The 16,250-nt window shown below is 35.8% G+C and overlaps 1 pseudogene; it reads right to left on the reverse strand.

The window, feature by feature from the left end:
• LOC149157156 (putative flavin-containing monooxygenase 1) overlaps nucleotides 1-13,976 on the reverse strand; it is a 58,156-nt pseudogene extending 44,180 nt beyond the window's left edge.
• Nucleotides 13,977-16,250: the final 2,274 nt, after the last annotated feature.

Below are 16,250 nucleotides of genomic sequence, written 5' to 3' on the forward strand. Positions count from 1 at the left end.
TGCAGCGATTTTCGAAGCATCAACTGAATGTCAATGTAATTTTTCAAATATAGATTCTGACTCTTTTGATGACTCTTTCGATGATGAACCAAGAGATAAACCACAGAAGGAAAAAGTATTAATGGCTCAGACAGAAGAAGAAGAAATAAATATCCTGTCACAAATAAGAGAAATGGAAGATGGCGAGATGAAAACTAGTCTTACTGAAGCATTCATGGACCAACTTAAAACCTCCAGCCACAATAAAGGATCTTCAAAAAAGCCCCTATTCATTGATGCCTCTTATGAATGCAATACAAGATCTTTTCGAAGGCAAAAACAACAGGACAAGGTTCGTGCACTTACCTTGGGAGAGGTAAGTAAAGAAATTCATAACCTTAAATCTGAAATTTCTGCATTAAAGCTTTAGGTTAACAGGTTAGAAAAAAGGAAAACAAAATATTGCAGTAGACCCATTTGATGAATATGATCCACCAGAATTTCATGAATCAAATATCTAGATATTTGAAGGAAAAAAGGATCCTACTGCTGGTTTTCAAGAAATGAGGATACTTGCAATAGAATATCAACATCACCATGTACATGTTAATATATGTATTCAGGGTGAAATTTTTAGATTAACTGCTCTTATAGATTCAGGAGCAGATGTTAATATCCTAAGCACTAAAGTTGTTCCAACTAAATACTGGATGTCTGCACAAAGAAAAGTGATTGGGCTGGGTAGCAAAACACTTAATTACAAATTACCCAAGGCTTCAATCTATTTTGATAATCATTGTATCAAGTTAAAATTCACAGTCGGTGATATCCCAGTAGATTATATTCTAGGCAATATTTTTTTGGCAGCAGTAGAACCACATGGGTCTATCCGATTGAAGAAAAACAGAGACGGATATTTCATCACACTTCCAACATCCAGTGGCACTCCTAAAAGGATTGAGATGCCTTACATTTCAAATCCCAGAGTTTCAACAATGGTACAAGCCATGAAGGAGTTGGACAGAGCTGAGTCAAAGCTGTTAGATCTTAAAGATCTAAAATCCACTATTCAAGTCTCACAACAGTTGAAGCATCATGCCAACCAAAATAAAATTGTTGAGATTAGACAACAAATTGAAACAGAATGTTGTGTTGAAGAACCCAATGCTTTCTGGCATCGAATGTAGTATTCAGTAAAACTACTATATAAAGCAGAATATACAAGGTGGCCATGTAAAAGCAAAGCCATACCTATGAATAAAGAGTCTCGTGATCTCTGTGAAAAAGAAATACAAAGGTTGTTGGGGAAGAAGATAATCAGAGAATCAAATAGTCCTTGGAATTGCTATGGATTCTATGTAAATAAAAGAGCAAAACAAATCAGAGGCATCCCAAGATTGGTAATTAATTACAAACCTTTGAACTCTGTTTTAGCTGACAATACCTATCTGATCCCTCATAAGGGATATCTTATCAGAAGAATCGCAGGTGCTAAGGTATTCTCCAAGTTTGATTTGAAGTCATGGTTTTGGCAAGTTGCAATTTCAGAAGAAGATAAAGTCAAGATTGCTTTCAGTGTGCCAGCAGGGCACTATGAGTGGAACGTGATGCCTTTTGGTCTCAAACATGCACCATCCAAATTTCAAAAGGTGATGGATTCCATTTTTAAACCTTTCCTTGATTGCTTAATTGTATATATTGATGATATTCTTATTTTTTCCAAGAATGTCCAAGACCATTTTCGACACATACAGATTTTTGTAAATACCATTAAAAGAAATGGTCTTGTTCTCAGCAAAAAGAAAATTGAAGTCTTTCAAACTTCAATTAAGTTTCCTGGCCATTCAATTTTTAATGGCCAGATCTCTCTCCAAAAACATGCTCTGGAATTTTCCAGCAAATTTCCAAATGTTAGTTCTAATAAGACGCGGCTCCAAAGATTCCTTGGATGCCTAAACTATGCTAGCTACTTCTACGAAGATTGTGCTAAGGATAGAAGTTTTTTGAATCAGCATCTTAGGAAAAATCCAGAACCTTGGACTGAGGCACATAGCAGAGCAGTCAAAAATATAAAAGCCAAGGTGAAATTCTTCCTATTTTGCACATTTCTGATGATGAGGCATATAAGATTGTTGAATTTGATGCCAGTAATATTGGATGGGGAGGAATCCTGAAGAAAAAGAAGAATGGTGAAGAACAAATTGTATAATTTGTTTCAGGTACATGGAATCCTGCTGAGAAACATTATTCCACAATAGAGAAGGAAGTTAAATCAGCATGGATTTGTATAGATAGATTTGAAATACATCTTGTCAATAGGCCATTTCTCCTCAGAATAGATGCATCAGCTCTCAAAAATGTCTTAACCAAAGACATCAAAAAGCCAAGAGAAGCAAAATTCACAAGATGGCAAGCTCTCTTTGCTAACTTCGATTTTGAAATTGAGCATATAAAGGGAGACGAAAATTGTTTGCCAGACTTTCTCAGCAGAGAACATATTCATAACCAGCATCAAGATCATGTAATGATCATTGTAACAGAATGGGACCTGGCTCAACAACAAGAAGTCTTGAGAACAAACAATGAAGATCAGAGTTGGGATGAATATAATAGTAGTTGGAAACCAACATGGCAACTCAGGAATACAAAGGTTTTAGATGCAGACTTACAACCTCACACTGACATCCTGCATCTTGTTCCTGAAAGAAGAGTATTTCCAAAAGGAAATCGGTGGATACATGATATGGTGTACACCAGCAGTATGGCTGCAGCACACCAAGCTGAAGAAGCATTACAATATGCTTTCCATGACATTGCAATGGTATGGTCAGAAGGAGGAGACAGAAGGAAAATCTTTCATAGATTTTTCTCGATTAATAGAACCAGAAATACAAATTGGCCAATCATGAGAAATAATATTGCACTTTGGCCAAGAAATGATCCAAATCTCATTTTTCCTGATACCATTTATAATTTTTCTAGGTATAAGAAATTATGGTGGGGCATTTTAAATGTCGATGGAAAAGATGAAATTCATTATACAAAGCTTAAATTTAGATCCACAGGAAGTATGCAAAGAAATCAACAAGCAGAATAGTTAAGGGACTGGTGGAAATATTATGGAGTAAATAGAACTGCAATTGATCCAGTCTACAATGAAAGCTACTTCCAAATGCAGTGTCAAAAATGTTTTGAAAGAAATATTGTAGAATGTTTTCATATACCATGTAAATCGGTCAAAGATTTATTTCAATATCCTGACCATGCATGCCTGCACCAATTCATGGCTAGTTATGACTAAAATAAAACATCAATATGTACTCAATAAACCCATGATCGTCTGACGAATTTATACCAAGGCATGGGATGGCCTCATATATCCTAGGATCCATTTTCTGAGCATCACACCTCTTGGTGGCCCCACTTCATAAATGGTTCTCATGGGCTTATCCTTAAAGCTTCCACACTGTAATTATGATGTCTAGTCACAAATATTATTTGTGACCAGTTTTCTCGTGGGCTTTACTGTCCAAAAGCATCCACTTTGTAAAAAGAAGTCTTTCTTTTCTGTACCTAAGTACGAAGATTCTTAAGTGATGAGACTCGGAGGACTTCTCCAACTGTTGGTGTGCTTTTAGCCACATCTCGAGCACTGGCAGAATATTACGTACACAGTTTGTCTTTCCGATGGTTGGATGTTTGTCCCCTCCTCTTCTTATATAAGAAAGGAGTAAGGTTCATTCGGGGCATTTGGAGTTGGAATATTTTAGTGTGTGAAGTCTAGTGTCGAGATATTTTCCAGCTCTGCAGCTGCAGACTTCGGTCTGATCTACTTGCATCACAAAGAAATCTCAATGTCTTAGGTGATCTAAGAAGCCTGTGCATCTATGTGTTTAGCACAAGTGAGAACCTAAAGTGGCCAGATCTTTAGAGAGTTTGCCTATATGAGTGTTTGTCATTATTCAAAGACTGAGTCTATGATCTCGCCAAGTAGCCTCCAGTAAGCTATCTCCTTGTTGAGTAGCAAAAGTCTAGTAAAAGCGAACACAGTCTATCTCAGGATTGAACAGATTGTAATCCATTGTAATCCATTTCTGAATTAATATGAAAGAGTGTTATCTTGATTTCACATCTGAGTACTTATGCATTATAAATGAGCTGTTGAGATAGTATTTACTTGAGTTACTCTGTATTGAGGTTCGCCAGAGGTTCGCCAACGCACAAAAGGGACGCCAGATCGTGTAAGGTGAGGAAGCCGTTGAAGAAGGTCGATAGAGCAAGAGATGTGCTAGTAGGTTCATGTATGGGTTCGTGTAAATAAAAGTAAGTGGCAAAAGTAGAGAAGAGAATCAGCAAGGCCTAGCAGCTATGTTGTTGTTGCAAGCTTCTTTGAAGCCCCTGCGTAAAGTAGCTGTGTTGCTGTTGCAAGCTTCTTTGAAGCCCCTACGTAAAGTAGCTGTGTTGCTGTTGCAAGCTTCTTTGGAGCCCCTGCGTAAAAATCTTTGAAGCCCCTGCGTAAAATTGGTATCGGAGCCAAAGCGTTTGGTTCAGGTTAGTACTCAGAAAAAACTCTATATTAAAAATGGAGCCTTTCAAAAAATCTATTTCTTTCCGAGATTTAGAAGAAAGAGAATTATCTGCTCAAGAAAATCCCCTTAGGGATATGTTCGCATCTGCATCTAGTCGAGTTTTAAATTCTGTTGAGTTAGAGTATGAGGAAACACAACCCTCTGCTAGATGGCAGCCACCCAGAATAAATTCTTATGAAGTTTACTCAGATCTATCTGCTTTTCATTTAAAAGCTGCAACTAGAATTTCTATTAAGGAATCTATAAGCCAAATTCAAGAAAATTCCGATTGTGTCCAATCCATTCCTCTTCTAAATTCTAAACAACTTCAGGCCGAGGCAAAAAGACTAAAAACTCAGTATCTTCATTTGGGTTGTATACATATTGGGATACATGCTTTAATGCATCAGGGTCTAAATACATTTGTCTTAGCCACTATTCGAGATTTGACCCATAACAAATAAACTAACTCATTGATAGGTGGGATTGTACCTCCTCTATCCAATGGCCCTGTCTATTTCGATTGTTATCCTAATTTCTTTGTATATGTTTTCGATGAAACAATTGAAAGTATTCTTTAGCTGCAAATCCAGACAACTGGATTTGACATGGCCAAAAAGAGACACAATATTGCCATACAAACTAGAGGTTGCTTCCTCATACAAACACCCTCTATCCGGCAATTTTACATGCCCCCAGCAAAGAGTCAAAAGCAAGTGTAGTGGTGTTAACAGATTCTCGAAATCAAAAGATTGAACACCAAACTATAAGATGGGAAGATCTTAATTTCCCAGAACATTGGGTGATATCCAATCCCAAACCTCCTGCCATAAAGAAAATTACTTCTGCTGATATTAGAGAAGAACCCTCTTCTGCTATTCTTTCCTTCCCTCGAAGATCAACTATTGATAGGCAAAGAATAGATCAAATGTGCAGAAGTTCACCATCGTACATAAATCCTGAGCTTGTAGATACAGCTTGTTCTAGCTCTAGTTCAAATTCTTGTAAACATAATTCATTATTTGAGTTCGCAAAAATTGTCAATTTCTCTTCACTTGAAGTAAAATGTCCAGAATGTCATTGCTCTGTAAATCTTAGTCATCTTGCTGAAATGGTTATGAATTAGTTTCATCATCCTAGGACAGGTGAAGCCCCACCTTCTACTTCAGTAAATCCTTGTCCAAACCCTAAATGTTCAGACATACCATTTCCCAATGACTCTGAGCATATCCTGATGATGCATGAGATAACTACTTTGGAAAATGAAGATCCAAGGTTAACAGCAATTTTTAGCACCATGAGGCTAGCAAAGCCTAGATATGGGCTAGGATACTTAGAGAAATCCAATGGCTTAATTCCAGATTCAAGATTTGGCAAAATCCCAAATGACTGTAAGAAGCCTACAGTCATGGAAATGCAAATAAATTTTACTTTGATGGATGGCTGTCCGAAGCACAAAATCGGTGCTCAATGGATGAAAGCAATGTTAAATTGGGACATTTTTACTCATCCAAAGGCTGAATAATTTGGCCTAAGTCATTCAATTGAAGAAAAGATCAAACTGTCCCAAGATTGGAAACAGTTCATGGAAGAAACAAATACCTGGATTTCATTCTATTCATGGATCTAGAAGAAACAATCAGAAACTGTTATGATGACTGATGACAGGGCAGCCACATCATCTAAAAACTCATGGTCACCAATAGAGGGTAGCAAAGTTGAAACTCCTACCACATTCCCTCCTTACAAAGGAATAGTCCAAGGAGAGTGCCAAAGTTCTGCTAAAGCCATTCCACTAGTATTAAAAGATGACAATGCTTTAGGCATTGATGGCAGAATACAAAAAGCCAGTGAACAGCTAAACTGGACTAACACAGCTGTAACAGGGCTAAAGATGAATGTAGCCAAATCTACAGAAGTAAAAGAACAGTTCAACACTGTTCAGGTTTCTATTAATGATGTAAATAAATCTCTAAATGATGTACAGTATTCCATGTCAGTAGTCAGAGGATATGTCAAAGAATCCTTGATGAAACTAGAAAATGTAGAAGAAAAGTTTGTAGAACACATTGGTTCTACTTCAAGAAAGCTAAATAAACTGGTAGAAAGAGTTGATAAAATGTCTCTATCAAAAGAAGATAGACCAATTTCATCCTCCTTTATGCATAAAAGGAGTATAAAGATACAAGACCCTGTCAAACTTTTTGACAAGTTTCCCCATCTATTTCCTAAAGAAGTTGCATCCCCATAGAAAGATAAAGCTGGAGCCTCCATTTTAGATGAACACATCTCCTTGGCTTCTCTATTTAAAGAAGAAGAAAAGGAAGCAGAAGTAATTCCTATATACGAGCCATTGGAAAGCCTGTACAACAAATATTCTGCTCCAGATTTAAGAGGCAAAGGTAAGCTCCCTAATTCTCACACATTTTTTCCTAATTCCCATAAGGAATGGAATATTGAAAACCTTAGTGTTGGTCAAATCAGGGAAATGGTGGACAAGATGTTCACTGAATATAAGCTAATGTGCCTAAGAGGGAAAAATGAAATAGAAGCCTGTAAGACAATAATCCAATGATTTACCAGGACATTACTGAGATGGTGGGAGACTGAGTCTTTTGAGATCTAGTAACCAAGATGGAAGAACAATTGCTCAAGGATGAGCAAGGAAATATTATACACAATTCTGATGGGACTGTTCAGAATAACATGATTGGAGCATTAACTTCCATGATTGTAGAACACCAGTGTGGATCAGAAGTAGAGATGGCTGATAAACATGAAGTCATTCTAATGAACTTAAAGCGCAATAAGATGTCCCAATTTGAATATTTTCATCAGCACTAGATGCAACGCATTTATGAGGTGAAAGATTTAAAGAAACTTCTCTGGAAGCAGGTATATCTAGTAGCTCTACCTTCAAGGTTTGTTGATTACATTCGCCAGCAAGAAACTTTTCAAATTCCATTTGAATCTTACACGTGGGGACAAAATTATTCTCATATAACAAAAGCCTTGGTTGGTTTCTGCACTAGCTCAAAAGTTAAAAAATCTCTTGAGAAACTGTCTAAGCTTCCAGACAGTAAATCTATTTGCAATAAATACAGATTATCCATTGATGATCCATTGGTCAGAAGAAGAAAGATCAAGAAAAGATCTAAAAAGGAAAAGAAGACAACCAGGTTTTATTACAATAAAAGAGGCCAATCTTCCCAGCCGAGGAAACAACAAAGAAAAGGATATTACAGGTATGTCCCTAAGACTCATTGCTACAAGCCATCAGATATTCACTTGCACAGTGCTAAGCAAGAACAATGGAATAAATTAACATGTTGGCTTTGTGGTAAAACTGGACACACTGCAAATAGATGTCCAGTGGGAGAAGAGTCCAAAAAATATAGAGGTAAAAAGTACCAATCACAGAAAAAGATTGTAAAAACAGAAAGAGCAGAGACCCCAATGATTTGCATGCAATGTGGGTTTAGAACACATAAAATAGATCATTGTCCAAATGTAGTGATCAGAGATCATCCTCAGATTCAGCAACAACAATTACTTTATTCTTCTGCTGAAAATTCTAGTTCTAGTTTTGTCTACTCATCAGAAGAAGAGTATGAGGAATTAAATCTTCATGCTCAGGCTTGTAATTGCTTAGATTCTGAAGAATGTCAATGTAATTTTTCAAATATAGATTCTGACTCTTTTGATGACTCTTCCGATGATGAACTAGAAGATAAACCGCAGAAGGAAAAAGTATTGATGGCTCAGACAGAAGAAGAAGAAATAAAGATCCTGTCACAAATAAGAGGATTGGAAGATGGCGAGATGAAAACTTGTCTTACTAAAGCATTCATGGACCAGCTTAAAACCTCCAACCACAGTAAAGGATCTTCAAAAAAGCCCTATTCATTGACGCCTCTTATGAATGCAATACAAGATCTTTTCGAAGGCAAAAAAAGCAGGACAAGGTTCGTGCACTTACCTTGGGAGAGGTAAGTAAAGAAATTCATAACCTTAAATCTGAAATTTTTGCATTAAAGCTTTAGGCTAATAGGTTAGAAAAAGGAAAACAAAATATTGCAGTAGACCCATTTGATGAATATGATCCACCAGAATTTCATGAATCAAATATCCAGATATTTGAAGGAAAAAAGGATCCTACTACTGGTTTTCAAGAAATGAGGATACTTGCAATAGAATATCAACAACACCATGTACAGGTTAATATATGTATTCAGGGTGAAATATTTAGATTAAATGCTCTTATAGACTCATGAGCATATGTTAATATACTATGCACTAAAGCTGTTCCAGCTAAATATTGGATGTCTGCAGAAAGAAAAGTGATTGGGTTGGGTAGCAAAACACTTAATTATGAAGTACCCAAGGCTTCAATCTGTTTTGATAATCATTGTATCAAGTTAAAATTTGCAGTCGATGATATCCTAGTAGATTGTATTCTAGGCAATATTTTTTTGGCTGCAGTAGAACCACATGGGTCTATCCGATTGAAGAAAAACAGAGGTGGATATTTCATCACACTTCCAACATCCAGTGGCACTCCTAAAAGGATTGAGATGCCTTACATTTCAAATCCCAGAGTTTCAACAATGGTACAAGCCATGGGGGAGTTGGACAGAGCTGAGTCAAAGTTGTTAGATCTTAAAGATCTAAAATCCACTATTCAAGTCTCACAACAGTTGAAGCATCCAGCCAACCAGAATAAAATTGCTGAGATTAGACAACAGATTGAAACAAAATGCTGTGCTGAAGAACCCAATGCTTTCTGGCATCGAATGCAGTATTCAGTACAACTACCATATAAAGCATAATATACAGGGCGGCCATGTAAAAGAAAAGCCATACCTATGAATAAAGAGTATCATGATCTCTGTAAAAAATAAATACAGATGTTGTTGGGGAAGAAGCTAATCAGAGAATCAGATAGTCCTTGGAATTGCTATGGATTCTATGTAAATAAAAGAGCAAAACAAATCAGAGGCATCCCAAGATTGGTAATTAATTACAAACCTCTGAACTCTGTTTTAGCTGACAATACCTATCCGATCCCTCATAAGGGAGATCTTATCAAAAGAATCGCAGGTGCTAAGGTATTCTCCAAGTTTGATTTGAAGTCAGGGTTTTAACAAGTTGCAATTTCAGAAGAAGATAAATTCAAGATTTCTTTCAGTGTGCCAGCAGGGCACTATGAGTGGAACGTGATGCCTTTTGGTCTCAAACATGCACCATCCAAATTTCAAAAGGTGATGGATTCCATTTTTAAACCTTTCTTTGATTGGTTAATTGTATATATTGATGATATTCTTATTTTTTCCAAGAATGTCCAATACCATTTTCGACACATACAGATTTTTGTAAATACCATTAAAAAAATGGTCTTTTTCTCAGCAAAAACAAAATTGAAGTCTTTCAAACTTCAATTAAGTTTCTTGACCATTCAATTTTTAATGGCCAGATCTCTCTGCAAAAACATGCTCTGGAATTTTCCAGCAAATTTCTAGATGTTATTTCTGATAAGATGCAGCTCCAAAGATTCCTTGGATGCCTAAACTATGTTAGCAACTTTTACAAAGAATTTGCTAAGGATATAAGTTTGTTGAATCAGCGTCTTAGGAAAAATCAAGAACCTTGGACTAAGGCACATACCAGAGCAGTAAAAAATATAAAAGCCAAGGTGAAATCTCTTCCTATTTTGCACATTTCTGATGATGAGGCATATAAGATTGTTGAATCTGATGCGAGCAATATTGGATGGGGAGGAATCCTAAAGCAAAAGAAGAATGGTGAAGAACAAATTGTACAATTTGTTTCAAGTACATGGAATCTTGTTGAGAAAAATTATTCCACAATAGAGAAGGAAGTTAAAGCAGCATGGAACTACATAGATAAATTTGAAATACATCTTGTCAATAAGACATTTCTCCTCAGAACAGATGCATCAGCTCTCAAAAAAGTCTTAACCAAAGACATCAAAAAGCCAGGAGAAGCAAAATCCGCAAGATGGGAAGTTGTCTTTGCTAACTTCGATTTTGAAGTTGAGCATATAAAAGGAGATGAAAATTGTTTGCCAGACTTTCTCAGGAGAGAACATATTCATAACCAGCATCAAGATCATGTAATGATCATTGTAACATAATGGAACCCGGCTCAACAACAAAAAGTCTTGAGAACAATCAATGAAGATCAAAGTTGGGATGAATATAAAGTAGTTGGAAACCAACATGGCAACTCAGGAATACAAAGGTTTTAGATGCAGACTTACAACCTCACACTGACATCCTGCATCTTGTTCCTGAAAGAAGAGTATTTCCGAAAGGAAATTAGTGGATACATGATATGGTGTACACCAGCAGTATGGCTGCAGCACACCAAGCTGAAGAAGCATTACAGTATGCTTTCCATGACATTGCAATGGTATGGTCAAAAGGAGGAGACAAAAGGAAAATCTTTCATAGATTTTTCTCTATTAATAGAACCAGAAATACAAATTGGCCAATCATGAGAAATAATACTGCACTTTGGCCAAGAAATTATCCAAATCTCATTTTTCCTGATACCATTTATAATTTTTTTGGGTAGAAGAAATTATGGTGGGACATTTTAAATGTCGATGTAAAATATGAAATTCAATATACAAAGCTAAAATTTGGATCCACAGGAAGTATGCAAAGAAAGCAACAAGTAGAATGGTTAAGGGACTGGTGGAAAGATTATGGAGTAAATAGAACTGCAATTGATCTAGTCTACTATGAAAGCTACTTCCAAATGCAGTGTCAAAAATGTTTTGAAAGAAATATCGTAGAATGTTTTCATTACCATGTAAATCGGTCAAAGATTTATTTCAATATCCTGACATGCATGCCTGCACCAATTCATGGCTAGTTATGACTAAAATAAAACATCAATATGTACTCAATAAACCCATGATCATCCGACGAATTTATACCAAGGCATGGGATGGCCTCATATATCCTAGGATCCGTTTTCCGGGCATCACACCTTTTGGTGGCCCCACTTCATAAATGGTTCTTGTGGGCTTATCCTTAAAGCTTCCACACTGTAATTATGATGTCTAGTCACAAAGACTATTTGTGACCAGTTTTCTCGTGGGCTTTACTGTCCAAAAGCATCCACTTTGTAAAAAGAAGTCTTTCTTTTCTGTACCTAAGTACGAAGATTCTTAAGTGATGAGACTCGGAGGACTTCTCTGACTATTGGTGTGCTTTGAGCCACATCTCATGCGTTAACAAAATATTACGTACAGAGTTTGTCTGTCCGATGGTTGGATGTTTGTCCCCTCCTCTTCCTATATAAGAAAGGAGTAAGGTTCATTCGGGGCATTCGGAGTTGGAAGATTTTAGTGTGTGAAGTCTAGTGTTGAGAGATTTTCCTGCTTTGCAACTGCGAACTTTGGTCTGATCTACTTGCATCATGAAGAAAACTCAAAGTCTTAGGTGATCTAAGAAGCCTACACATCTGTGTGTTTGACACAGGTGAGAACCTAAAGTGGCTAGATCTTTAGAGGGTTTGTCTATATGAGTGTTTCTCATTATTCAAAGACTGAATCTGTGATCTCGCCAGGTAGCCTCCAGTAAGCTATCTCCTTGTTGAGTAGCAAAAGCGAACACAATCTATCTCAGGATTGAACAGATTGTAATCCATTTCTGAATTAATATGAAAGAGTGTTATCTTGATTTCGCATCTGAGTACTTGTGCAATATGAATGAGCTATTGAGATAGTATCTACTTGAGTTACTCTGTATTGAGGTTCACCAGAAGTTTGGCAGAGGTTCGCCAACGCACAGAAAGGATGCCAGACCGTGTAAGGCGAGGAAGCCATTGAAGAAGGTCGATAGAGCGAGAAATGTGCTAGTAGTTTCGTGTATGGGTTCATGTAAATCAGAGTAAGTGGCAAAAGTAGAGAAGAGACTCAGCAAGGCCTAGCAGCTGTGTTGCTGGTGCAAATAGGCACGATATAAGGTTGTACAGAAACCCTTGACTGGGTTTTTCAAGTAACAACTGGGCAAAACGTGTACCATAAAAAATGATAGGGGCACTCCCCAAACACTGTTGGAAGGAATTGTTGAGTGCGCTGCTCTGAACACCACTGTACAGGGATGGCCACCTTCTCCCCATCAAATGTTAAAGAGAGCTCATTAGTAACCCTAGTATACTTAATGAATCAAAAAACATTTATGGTTGAAGGTCTATATTATCTAACAATATATACCTTGATTTGCCTAAGCGCATTCCACTGCTAAATCCATTGTTGACTTCCTAATACCAATAACTACATTTTTTTTCCCTTTGATAAACTCAGCGGCACTCTTTTCATCCAAGGCTAAGTAGTCCAATGTATGCAAAACTTTTCCTTGAAATACTTTCAGCCCATTACCAGGAGGAAGTGATGGGATCTTGGGCACATCCCAATATCTACCAATGCATAGTATTAAGAATTCAAAATGATGCCACTGCATGAACCAAGAGCAACAAACACAATTCAATATATTCTTGGATGGCAGGAAATTTTCGTGGCACCAAGTGAATCTAGCTATTCTTTCAAATTAAAATAGGGTGTATAACCATTAACTCAATGAAAACATTTGCTTTGAAATATATATATATATATATATATATATATATATAGATATATATATAACTCAAATCTATAATTATAATCATAAAAAATTCTAACAACTTTAAAATTAATTTAAAAAACCAAAACTTAAAACATTTAAACTAAATTTATATTTAAAGATAATATGAAGAAGAAATTTAAAAATCCAATTTATCCCATTTGTTATACAGGATAATCTAAAATAATAATAATAAAATAAATTACTATAGTGATTTTACTATTGCCTTCATAATTAAAATATTTGGTTGAAGTGATTAATTAATGGGTACCATGCGTAAAAGGAAACAACCATATTCTATCCTCTATCTGTCTCTACCTCTGTGTATTCTCCATTGCTTTTCTTTACACCCACTTCCCAAACTGCATTATCTGTATATGGACCTCCGTTATTACCCCATAACCAAGCATGTTCCAGACTGTTTTCACAATATTGTTGGCCAATATATCGAATCTCCACCACTTTGGAATTGAAGTGAATGTGATCAAGCAATCCAAAATGCATGGCATAGCTCTGGAAGTAGTCCAACACCTCAGAGTGAGTTGGGAATTGGTTAGTTACATGGCTTGGCCATGGAAAATCAGTAAATTCGAAGGCAGGGCGACTAGTCTGTAGCTTTGTTGAAGAAAATGTTTCTCCACAGGCCGCCAATTCCTTGTTTTGCTTCAAACACCGTGGGCTTCAGATTTCGACTCAGTAAATATTTGGTTGCAAGGAGACCACTCATTCCTGCCTCTATGATACAAACCCTTCTATTCTCAGTCTTACCTTCCATCACCAAATTCTCTCTGTAGTTAGCCACAAATTTGTCTAGCAAATCAGAGAATTCCAACTCTCAACGTTAACATTGTACGCCATCCACGTTAACTTGAGGCATCCACATTTTTCAGTCTCCACGTAAAGCAAATTTGTCACTTTGAAACAGACAAAATCAATAATTTAGCTCTAGTCAAAAAGAAAAATTCTTAATTTCACATAGCCTGCTGTTCGTTTCATGATTTTTATTGAAGTTTCAATATGTTATCAAAACAACGTCCATATCCATTGTCTCTTTCACAGGGGATTGAAATGACTTCCCTAAACAGTATTTGAGGAGGAAAGCTCTCCCGTGAAGATTTGGAAAGCTTTCCCGTGGAGTCCTGTTCTAAAAGCGAAGTTTACGTTCAATTATTATGTAGGTTTTTTATTAAATTTAAAGATAACTTTTCTAATAAAATTAATTTTTTTAATATCTAAAACGTATAAATAAATTGAAATTTTAAAATTTCCATGCAATAGATTTCACATCTTGTTTCGGTATGTCAAAGAAAGAAAAGGGCATGCATCAAAGAAATGTGTTGAAAACTCTCTTATGGAAAGACTTTTTTTTTTTGTAATTTTCAATTATTATAATCCTTGGAGTTTGTATAAGAGCTATATTGGGTATGGTCAACTCAATATGTGAGTGTGAGTTTATTAGAATTGACCACTCTAACAACTACCTCATGAAGAAGAGAAACTCCAAGACAAATATTGTACCAAGATGAAACATCAAGATGCCTAGGAAGTGAATAAAAATAGAGGAGGAAGATCATATTATTTTCATACATGTGTGTTATTATCTCTTGTGTTATGTGGAGTCAACAAAAACAGTGCAACAATAGATAATAATGTTTGTGGTAGCAGTAGAGATGGTGGACAAGATTGTGTGGTGTGTTGAATAATAGCAGACTCATAGTCAAATTATAGTGTAAGCCACACAATGTAATTGTAAGCAAGTCTATGATGTTTTGTAGTGGTCCTTGAAAAGTTTGTAATAATATGCACCCATGTCAATTGTGATGTAATCTTGATAAGGCATGTGTACCCTTGTGAAGTTCATGGTAATATTGAAATTACCTTGTAAGTGCAGGTTTGTGGTAAAGCATGAACCACTTTGTAGTGCATGTTTGTAGTAAGCTTGAAACCACTTGTGAGAGGGAAATGGATAGGGATTCTTGTAGCCTAGTTGAGTGTCAGTTGACAAAACTCAAAGCATGGTTGAGGGTTCGTCAATAAAACCTAAAGCATGATTGAGGGTCAACCGAGAAAACCTAGAGCATGGTTGAGGCTTAATTGACAGAACCCAAAGCATGGTTGAAGGTAAGTCGACAAAACTAAGAGCATGGTTATGGGTAGTCCAAGGAAACCTAGGATGATGATGATACAAGGGGAATTAAAGGTAGAAGTATAAGTACATGTATACAGACATATGGTTCAATGAACCATGTACACGAAGGACATCCTATTAGACCAATGGTTGCAGTGGTAAGGTACCCAATTATTCGAGCAAATTGTTGTTCCTTTATATGGATGACAACATTATTTTATAATGGTTTTAAATACAAGGTTGGACCATAGATAGACTTTGTTGATCTAGATTAAGACAAGTAGTTGTTAAGAGGGAGAATTAGAAAAATAACTCCTACTTGTATTCGATATGCTCATTAATTCTAGGAGTATTCTCTTGTTAGTTAAGAGGTTGTTGAGGCCTAGTTGGTTGCAATATTCTCTCCAACTAATTAGTCTCCTAAATTAGGGTGTGGTTAAGATATTCCTTCAACCAATTGATTGCATGTCCAAGATAGTTTTCCTATTAGGGTGTGGTTAAGATATTCCTTCAACCAATTGATTGCATGTCCAAGATAGTTTTCCTATATTGAAACATAGTTTGATGTATTAATATTTTTGAAATTATTAATATTAATGTAAAGTGCTTACAACTTATTTGTTAAGAGATTTTAAATTCAAAATATTTTAATTATCAAAATGTCTTTTGAATATGTTAATGGAGAATTTATTTAGTAAACAAAGTGTATTTTGAATGAATTATTAGAGAATTTATTTTGATTTATAATTAAAAAAGTTTATGATTTCAATTAAAATGTATTTAGAATTAAAATATTGGAAAACTATCTAAAATTTCTTTTAAATTCAAATAATATTAATAATTTAAAAAATAATAATAAGATATAATTTTAAGAAAAAAATCATTTTATTATCTTAAAAATTGTTTTCTTTATATAATATT

Source organism: Pinus tabuliformis, chromosome 9, assembly GCF_031772625.1.
Source record: "Pinus tabuliformis cultivar Carrire ecotype Pingquan chromosome 9, CPIR1, whole genome shotgun sequence".
In the NCBI taxonomy this organism is placed as follows: Eukaryota; Viridiplantae; Streptophyta; class Pinopsida; order Pinales; family Pinaceae; genus Pinus; species Pinus tabuliformis.